The sequence below is a fragment of the Xenopus laevis genome, chromosome 9_10S (assembly GCF_017654675.1).
Source record: "Xenopus laevis strain J_2021 chromosome 9_10S, Xenopus_laevis_v10.1, whole genome shotgun sequence".
Lineage (NCBI taxonomy): Eukaryota > Metazoa > Chordata > Amphibia > Anura > Pipidae > Xenopus > Xenopus laevis.
In genome coordinates this window covers 4,905,238-4,915,818 of record NC_054388.1, presented here as the reverse complement: position 1 = coordinate 4,915,818, position 10,581 = coordinate 4,905,238, and the positions used below count along the sequence as shown (strand labels likewise).

Sequence of the window (10,581 nt, the reverse complement as noted above, 5' to 3'; positions counted from 1 at the left end):
TAAATATATAGGAAGGTCAGTGATCCCAATGTTATTAATAGGGAATAAAGATAAATATATAGGAAGGTCAGTGATCCCAATGTTATTAATAGGGAATAAAGATAAATGTATAGGAAGGTCAGTGATCCCAATGTTATTAATAGGGAATAAAGATAAATATATAGGAAGGTCAGTGATCCCAATGTTATTAATAGGGAATAAAGATAAATATATAGGAAGGTCAGTGATCCCAATGTTATTAATAGGGAATAAAGATAAATATATAGGAAGGTCAGTGATCCCAATGTTTTTAATAGGGAATTGAGGAAACCCCACTATCCCCAGCTGGTTTTAATTGAATCCACTAATAATACAATTGGACCAAGATAAAACGTTTTAGAGAACGCAAACTCCTAAATCGTGTGGTGAAATCTGCAATGTGCGAACCCACGACTGAAACGCAAATCATTTCACTGCGTTCCAAACGCCGGAAGTGTGGTGTCGGAAGTACCATATTCAAACTTCGCGTTCAGTCCTGGGAACAGCAGTAGCAGCGGATTCATACGGTTCTATCGCAGCCTGGGGCAGCTGAAATGTCAGTCTCCGGGGTTTTAGCAGCGTGACCCAGGGGACATGGTGGGTTTCAGGGGAGGGGTCTTGTTTTACTGGTGCCGAGCCTGTCTCTATGTGTGATGCTCAATGTTATTCCTGTCCCCCCAGTAACTCTTACCCCACCCTAATAATTCCTCCTTTACACACACCCACAATGACTCCCCCAGCTCACCCCTTCCTGTCCCCTCCTGCACCCTCGTAACTCCCCCATTTCACTCCTTCCTGTCCCCTCCTGCACCCTCGTAACTCCCCCAGCTCACCCCTTCCTGTCCCCTCCTGCACCCTCGTAACTCCCCCAGCTCACCCCTTCCTGTCCCCTCCTGCACCCTCGTAACTCCTCCAGCTCACCCCTTCCTGTCCCCTCCTGCACCCTCGTAACTCCCCCATTTCACTCCTTCCTGTCCCCTCCTGCACCCTCGTAACTCCCCCAGCTCACCCCTTCCTGTCCCCTCCTGCACCCTCGTAACTCCCCCAGCTCACCCCTTCCTGTCCCCTCCTGCACCCTCGTAACTCCTCCAGCTCACCCCTTCCTGCACCCTCGTAACTCCCCCAGCTCACCCCTTCCTGTCTCCTCTTGCACCCTCGTAACTCCCCCAGCTCACCCCTTCCTGTCCCCTCCTGCACCCTCGTAACTCCCCCAGCTCACCCCTTCCTGCACCCTCGTAACTCCCCCAGCTCACCCCTTCCTGTCCCCTCCTGCACCCTCGCAACTCCCCCAGCTCACCCCTTCCTGTCCTCTCCTGCACCCTCGTAACTCCCCCAGCTCACCCCTCCCTGTCCCTCCTGCACCCTCGTAACTCCCCCAGCTCACCTATCCTCCCTTACACCCTGATTACATCTACAGTTCACCCTTGCTTATTCCCCCTCTAATAAATCCTGTAGTGTATCCCTGCCATAAGCTACACACACACACACGCACAAGATACACATTCTCTGATGTAACGTTCATGTTATTTACAGATTCCCTTGTGCCCTTTACCCTGATTTGTTTAACTTCTGTATCATTGATCCCCCTCTTCTCTTTTGCAGGCTCTAAGTTTCCAAAACCTATTTTCTTCAGAAAATGATGATTTTGATGATGAGGTAAGATGACTAAAGAACAATAATAATAAAAGAGAACAGTAATATCAGTGTGCAGTAATGTACGTTAAACCAGAGCAGGTACAATGGAGACAAAATCACTTTCTGTCTGTTAACTCTATAATGTTGGGATGATTCACAATCCATTGTAGAATTGGTTCTGTAACCTGTCCCCGGGCCCCACCTGCAGCTCATGTTTTTTGTGAGTCTGTTACTTTAAATTGATCCACCTGGGTTATTGTCTGAGCCAACTGTAGTGCTCGAATGTGTAAAGCAACTGTGAGAGACAGGTGGTGCTTCCCAATTGGCCTGAGAGCATTTTAGATTTAAACTGCAATTAGTCTCATAATATTATGAATGGCTACCTAATGGCGGAGTAACCCTTCAAGTGCTGCCCACCTTACCTCTTTTGCCATTGACAGAAAATACCATAGCACAGATGCCCTCAATTTCACAGTTCAGGGTTTCTCTTTGCTGGAAAAACATGGCATGGCCGGACGCAAGACAAGATGGTACACTAAGGGTTAAGTACCTTTTCCAAAATATATTGCTCTACTGTAAATATTATGGGGAATCTCCTCCACCGATAGAGTGGCAGTGATTTCTCTGTACAGTGGGAGGGATGTACAGTTCAGCTGATCCTCCCAGTTCCCATCAACCCTTTCCTATTTAGCCATAGACCTGTGTAACACCTAGAGCATTCGCCTAATTGTCATGCGAGTGGCCCCTGGATAACGCCCATGTGACCCTTCCCTTTATCGCTGATGAATCAAGTAGTGGCTCTTAAAGGGATTCTGTCATGATTTTTATAACGTATTTTTAATTTATAAATTACACTGCAAATAATTCACTGTACAATATAAAATGTCATTCCTGAACCAGCAAGTGTATTTAGTTGTAATATTGGTGTGTAGGTGCATCTCAGGTCATTTTGCCTGGTCATGTGATTTCAGAAAGAGCCTGCACTTTAGGGTGGAACTGCTTTCTGGCAGGCTGTTGTTTCTCCTACTCAATGTAACTGAATGTGTCTCAGTGGGACCTGGATTTTACTATTGAGTGCTGTTCTTAGATCTACCAGGCAGCTGTTATCTTGTGTTAGGGAGCTGCTATCTGGTTACCTTCCCATTGTTCTGTTGTTAGGCTGCTGGGAGGTGGGTGGGAGGGAGGGGGTGATATCACTCCCAACTTTCAGTACAGCAGTAAGGGCAGAGACAGACGAGAAGATTCGGGGAGATTAGTCGCTCGACAAAACTCCTCTTCTTCGGGCGACTAATCTCCACAAACTACCTCCCTGCCGGGTAGAATCTAAATCGCCAGCGGGATGGCAATCGGAGTGCTTCGTTTTACAAAGTCATCCGAAGTTGCCTAACGAGGAAACTTCGGGCAACTTCGAAAGCAATGTTTCCTCGTGAGGCAACTTCGGGTGACTTCGGAAAATGAATCACTCCAAGTAGAGTGACTGACGTTTATCAGAGCACAAGTCACATGACTGGGGGCAGCTGGGAAACTGACAATATGTCTAGCCCCATGTCAGATTTCAAAATTAAATATAAAAAAAATCAGTTTGCTTTTGAGAAATGGATTTCAGTGCAGAATTCTGCTGGAGCAGCACTATTAACTGATGTGTTTAAAAAAAAAAAACAACATTTTTCCCATGACAGTATCCATTTAATGATATATAGTCCATCAGAACATACATGAAGTAAAAAGATTTATTGTCTTTGTAGGACTTTCTGTTGGCGTTGGACAATACGGAGGAGAGCGTCTTTCACGCAGCGCCTTCAGGAACGAGATCTCTCAGGCCCATATGTACAGATGAACCAAAAAGCCAGGCTCCTCCTCCCTGGCACACAATGTGGAATCAAGAAGAGATGGGGAAGCAGGACCCAATGGGGATGCCGTATGATCTTGCCCAGGACATGGATGATGAAGAGCTGTTATCTGTCTGCAGCATGATAGAGGTCCCACAGAGACCCTCCGAGGCACAAAAAGCTGGTCAGTCTGTGAGTGTTCCAATGCAGGATGGAACTAGTAGGAAGAACTCCTCATCTGTCAGACTGCGCCCAACTGGAGAAGCTTGTGTTGGGTTCCAGGCGCCTAATCCCAGAGCCAGTTTTAAGGTTACTGCAGTGTGCCAGCCAGGCAGTGTTTGTGCCGATTCTCCATCTCCCCTGCAGATACATTCAATAGAGACTGAGCACTTTCAGAGTCCACGCCCCACTGCCAAGAGGCCTTGTAGAAGGGACATGATAGACCCTCAATCTGTAGAGGCTCAAAATCACCGTAGCCCTTCTGTTCAGCTGCTGCCTCATCAAGTGAGAACACCTAGCACTGTACAAGGAGCGGGAGCTCTTTGCACCGAACTAGCCCCATTCCCAGCGCCCACTCAACTCCTCTCCCACGTCCGCTCATTCCCAATTCCTTCCAGACCCCGATGCTAACCAACCATTTAGTGCAGCTGGTGACTGCAGCCAATCAGACGCCAAGGAGACGGCTATGGGAGACGCCGCCACCAAAAGAGAGGAGGTTCCCTGGACCAGCTGGCTTATTGCCGCAGCAGGTGACTAGCCTGAGCAGCAGTGTTTGCCTGTTTATTTGCATTAACAACGAGGCCCTACCAGTGATACTGGGGCAGATGTGTAAAAGACTATAATATCAGTCAGACCAGGAGTTCCCCAGGAATGTATAGAGACATGAGAAGAGATGTAGTGAGGTGCAAAAGAATGCACTAATTGCAATTAAAAACAGGTTGTTTTTTTTTGCCCATTTCTGAACCATTATAGAGGAAGGCACTGCACCTCTGATCTAATGTGAACAATTACCCTTAAACAAATTTAGAATGGGGTTGGGGTGCTCTGTTTCATGTCAAACAACATTTCAATTTAAAGGGAAGTAAAGTGTAAAATAGAATTAGGCTAGAAATGCTGTATTTTGTATACTAAACATAAACATGAACTTACTGCACCACAAGCCTAATCAAACAAATGATTTATGCTTTCAAAGTTGGCCACAGGGGGTCACCATCTTGTAACTTTGTTATACATCTTTGCAAGACCAAGACTGTGCACATGCTCAGTGTGGTCTGGGCTGCTTAGGGATCATCATAAATGATCAAAACAGCACAAGTCAAATAATATCTGCCAGAAGCCGATACAGCAAGACTAATTAATAATCAGAATATACAGACTGCACTGGGTCCTGTGTTGTCATGTAATCTAATGTGGATTTTATAGTTTTTGTATTGTTTAATATAAACTTTCTCCAACTCTGCAGAACCAGTGGCTGCAGCAAAATAATCCTCCAAATAGAATCCCAGTTTATCTGTTTAAATCTGGCTCCATGATCTTTGTCCCTGCAGCTGGAGTTGGAAACAGTAAAGGGGATGTAAAGGCAAAAATAAAATCCAATACAAATCTCTACACAGTCGCCGACTGCTCTACAGGGAAACAAACAAAGCTGCTTGAGTTCTGCATGGCTGGGAAGTAAGGCGGGGGCTCCCCCTGCTGTTCATAAGTATGATTGTTTCCCTGCAGAGCAGTTAGGGACCATCTGACAATTCCTATCCACAGCAGTAAATGAAGGGAAAATTTCACTGCATACAGTCAGGTTTCTTATAAAAACAGTACACATTTTTTAATTAAAGTATATTGGAGATAGGTTTCTTTTTCATTTAAGAAAGTAAAAATGGGATTTTATTTTTTTGCATTTACATCCCCTTTAAATGTTAGAAAGAAACCAAAGACCCAACTAGCAACTCCATTCAATAAATTGATAACATTCAGGATTTTTTAAATACCATTTAAATTTGCTACTGTGGTGCACTAGATCATGCAAACACAACCTCAATTCATTTTTGAAACCCTATTTATTAATACATTATAATATAAAAATACCATGTATGATCAACGCTAGACCCATTTTTTGGCCATTTCAGCACTACTGGCTTTGACTCAACCAAAGCACAGAAATCTGCTAACTCCTACACAGCTTTAATAGCTTTGTCCACATTGTTTCAAGAGTCAGAACCAGCTGTGCAGAGACTTGAACAGACAGACACTGCTGACATTTGCACTTCCAAATAATGCCAAGTTGGTTATAATTCAGTTTGTTCTTTCTCTGGAACTTAAAGGGGAGGTTCACCTGTAAGTTAACTTTTAGTATGTTATAGAATGACCAATTCTAAGCAACTTTTCAAGTGGTCTTCATTATTTATTTTGTATAGTTTTATGAATTATTTGCCTGCTTTTTCTGATTCCAGCTTTCAAATGGGGGTCAATGGCCCCATCTAAAAACAAAAACATAGTAAGTTAGGTTTAAAAAAAGTTCAACTTTGTGCTGAGGCCCTTGAGCTGCAGGACTTGTCTAACTTTGTATATTTGAGTGTATTAAAGGGGAACTATCTAGTAATTGTAAATTTAATATAAGCTTCATCATACTGAAGAAGAAACTTTCTAAATACAACCAAATAAAAATTCTGAAATAATCAAGTTTATCTTCATTATTCCTCTCTCAGCATCTGTTTCTCTTCATTCTCTCTTCATGCAGCAGTTGGGTGTCAGATATTCACTGACAGTTAGATCCAATATATCTTATAGGGGGGCTCCTTTCCTAGCAGATGTATTAGAGCTCACTCAAATAACTGATTCCAGTACAAACAAAATCTAACAAAATAACTGCCGTTTGCACAAATCCTGCATGTAGAGAGACATGATGTCTGGTGAGTTTAATAGAGTGAGCTCTAATACATCTTCTAGGCAAAATGAGCCCCCCTATAATATATATTGGATCATTCACATGACACCCAACTCCTGAATGAAGAGAAACAGATGCTGAGTGAGGAATAGTGATGAAAAACTTGATTATTTCAGAAATGGTTCAGAATATTTAATTGATTGTATCTAGAAAGTTTCTTATTTCAGTATGATGAAGCTTATATTAAATTTTCATTTTCACGATAGTTCCCCTTTAAGTTCCACTGCTGTTTGTTTCAGGGTAATGCCAGGGGGCTGGATGAGATTCTTGTATCGACTCCTCATACTCCAGCTCATGGGGCAAGAGCCAAGCTTGGCACTAAGGTAACTTCCAATTATTTTCATCTAAAAATCCTCTTCATTTGCAGAATCCCACATTGTCCTGTCAGTCTTTTCTATAAGTGTAAAGCTGCTTCTGCCTCCCTCATTGTCATTGTAAGACACACACATATGACAGTTGGACTGTTATGTCCGCAGGCAAGCATGGCTTCTCAGCAGCAAACTGAAGAGGAGTTTGGCAGAGGTCCGTGGGCAGCCTTGAAAGCTGAGTTGGCATTGGATGAGAATGATCCCTGCTGCTTCCTAAGGACATACAGTGTAGTGATGGTGCTGCGTAAGGTAATCACTGTCATTTTTTTTGTTGCTGAAATTCTCTTATTCGTCCTTTCCAAATGGTAAATACCACTGCAAATTAAAAATTCATTTTTAAGGTTAGCAGCATTTATTAAGTGGGCTGAATGCAAGACCCTTAAATGAGAACTAAAGCCTACCTAAAGAAGTAGGTAGAAATGTTGTACATGATGTTTTGTGCTTCTGTACCAGCCCAAGGCAACCACAGCCCTTTAGCAGTAAAGATCTGTGTCTCCAAAGATGCCCCAGTAGCTCCCCATCTTCTTTTCTGCTGATTCACTGCACATGCTCTGTGCTGCTGTCACTTACTGAGTTTAGGGAGCCACTCACAATATACAGTACACATAGAATAGAAATGTCACAATATAAGGCTGATTAGTAATTAATACACATAATTACTACATGGCAGCACAGAAACCAGTGCAATTAGCATCAGAATTGAATAATCAGCAAACCTGTAGCATCAGCTTATATTACAGCCAGGGAAGCTCATTTTCTGCTGGATAATTAGTGACGAGCCCTAAGCTTAGCTTCTCAACAGCCAATCAGAGCCCACTGAGCATGTGAGTGTCACAGACACTTTACAAGATGGTGACCCCCTGTGACAAGTTTGAAATCCTTTATCATTGCTGCTATTGACAAGCTCAAACTTTAGCCTCGTGCAATAAGTTCACTATATAAAATAGGACATTTTTAGCCATGTTCATTTTTAGGGTTTAGTTCTCCTTTAAGCATAAACTGAATGTATGGGATGGCCTAATAAGTCCTGTGTCTTGAGTTAGAGTCCTGCGCAGCCTGCGACCTGAACCCGCATATTTACCCACTTTGATCTGCTACACGACCCCGACCCGCAACTGCCTTAACCACAACCCGCCGACCCCCATTAAACAGGAAGTGATGTTGCTGCAAACTGGATGTGGCATCTTAAAAAGTGGGTGTGGACACTAAATTTTAAAAGGAGTAAAACAGACAATATAAGATAAGAAATTTAGATGAGACCTGCAACCCGACCGCCGACCCGCATCTATACCCGCGCCCGGAAATCCTACCCTTATCTCACAGGGTACCGCTTTTTTTGCGGGTAACCGGCTGGTACCCGACCCGCTGCAGGACTCTATCTTGAGGTCTAACTTCAATGCCTTGTGGGTAAGTTTTGCCTGCAGTTGGGAACCCTGCCCAATGTTAAATGATACAGGATTGGTGGACCAGGTTGTGTTTTTCTTATTTAATCCGGTTCCCAAACTTTGTCCTCAGACAAAGTGAAATTGCAATAACGATTAGTATTTTCGGGAACCGATACGCCGATGCACGAACTAAGCGGCTACATGGTGTTAAATAAATAATGTAGCAGCTTTGTTCCTGCATTGGCGTATCTGTTCCCGAAAATCCTAATCGTTATTGCAACTCCAATGTTAAATGCTTCTTTGCTTTGACAGGCGGCTCTGAAGCAGCTCCCAAAAAACAAGGTCCCACAAATGGCCGTGGCTCTCAAATCCCTTACTCCAGCCAATGGCGATGCTAGTGCCGTATTCAGAGACCACACAGGTGAGTGATGCTTAAGCTTTCTCCTCCTCATAACTTTCTGCATCTTATCAATCTCTTATTAGCTCATCTGATCTTTCCCAGTATCAGAGGATGACCCAGTGGGCCCCAGCCAACCACAATTCCCATCAGCCCTTTCTTGTTTCTACCATAGAGCTGTATGACATTTATCATTGGTTTTGTCTTTGTGTCGTGCAATTGGCTGATCTCTCCTCCTACTCCCATTTCAGGTGATATTCAGGGCACTGTCCACCACCTATTACTGGAGGAGAAAGAAAGTGACCTGAAGGTCGGCAGTGTCCTTTTATTACAACAGGTATCTTTTTTTTTTTTCCTCCAAATTCAAATGCACGAACACCAATTAAATGGCTGCAGGTGCTTTACAGACAGCTTGGTAATCATCTTTCTTCTGCAGGTCGGAGTCTTCTCCCCATCTCATCGCAACCACTATCTCAATGTGACCCCTAACAACCTGGTGAAAATCTACCCCCCGGAGGAGGAAGGCCCCCATACATCGGTAATATGTAGTTTAAAGGATAAGTAAACCTTTAAAATAAGTGAGTGTGAAATTGATGAGGGTTCTGTTCTAAGAACTTTTTTTACTTACATTCCTTATTTATTTATTTTTTTCCAAGATACGTGTACTGTTAATATGAATTAATTGTGTTACAACAGCGCCACCTGCTGGTCAGTTTCCCACCAGTCTGACCAGCAAGTAGTCAAGGAAGTTGTCAGGAGAAAGAAAGAGGCTGATGTTCTTTTGCTTAGGAAAGATGTGAGAAAGGTTTCTAATTTTATTCCTAAGAAGAACATCAGCCTCTTTCTTTCTCTTGACAACTTCCTTGACTACTTGCTGGTCAGACTGGTGGGAAACTGACCAGCAGGTCATTGATGACCTATCTTCCCTTTACTATTAATATCCAGTGACTCAAGCCGATCAGTTTTTTTTTAATGAGTGAAAGCAAATTGTCTTTTTTTTTATCCCTTAGATAGAAGCTCCACCAGGGTCAAGTGAGCAGACTGATTTGAACAGTAATCATGTTGGGACCCCAGCTTGTCCATCAGTCTCTATAAGAACAGCTGGAGACCCACAGCCATTATCACTTGAAGAATGGGATATGGGTGAGGATTACACAAGAGAGCCATAACACAGACACGCGCACAGAGACAGACGCACGCACGCAGGCAGACGCACGCAGGCAGGCAGACGCACGCAGACACAGACAAACAGACAGACAGACGCACGCAGACACAGACAGACAGACAGACGCACGCAGACAGACAGACACACACTGGCCTGTCCAGCTGCATCCTCACCTCACTATTATGCAGTAGTATGATGCACACTCCTTCTCTTTATGTATATACTGCTCTTACCTTATGTGCTCTAATATTACCCATCATGCACTTTGTTCTGTCCTTGCAGATGACCTGGATTCTCTCCTCTGTGACCTTCCCGAGGATACTGGGACTGAATCCACTCTAACATGACCTGCCCTTTAGTGTGATCACCCCATTAGCAGGATGGAGCACTCCCGAAATGAATGTTGCTCTCCTGGTATCTGGGGCCTATTTGTGGATCTCACATAACTCCTATAGATCCACTAGAGAATGTGTCTTAACATATAAACACTAAGCTCTGGCTGAGCAGATTTGCTTTATTATAATGCCCGTACTGCAGTGTTACTTACTGTATAGGATATCCCATCAGGCACTGCAGGTGTTCATTAGAAAGAAAAATGTAAATATAGTAAAGGGCTTGAAACTGTACAGCGGAAGTTATACTGTTATGTGAATGACAACTACAAGGGGCCCCTGTCTGGTGGTGTGTGCCGACCCCTGTAAAAGGTTATCATGGAAAAAACTTAAAACTGCTATTTAAAAGCAGAACTCTTAACTAGACTGAATAACATGCTTTTGTATAACTGACTGTGTATATTTCTGTTTCTGTATATTGAAGTTCATAAAAATAAATAAGTTTCCTTGA

The 10,581-nt window shown here is 43.4% G+C and overlaps 1 pseudogene across 1 annotated transcript; it reads left to right on the top strand.

The window, feature by feature from the left end:
• Window positions 1-424: 424 nt before the first annotated feature.
• On the top strand, window positions 425-10,581 carry hrob.S (annotated as a pseudogene). The gene is made up of 10 exons (XR_005964628.1): window positions 425-615; window positions 1,621-1,674; window positions 3,399-4,231; window positions 6,663-6,746; window positions 6,900-7,040; window positions 8,489-8,597; window positions 8,825-8,910; window positions 9,010-9,111; window positions 9,584-9,716; window positions 10,021-10,581. The product of XR_005964628.1 is annotated as a homologous recombination factor with OB-fold S homeolog (transcript).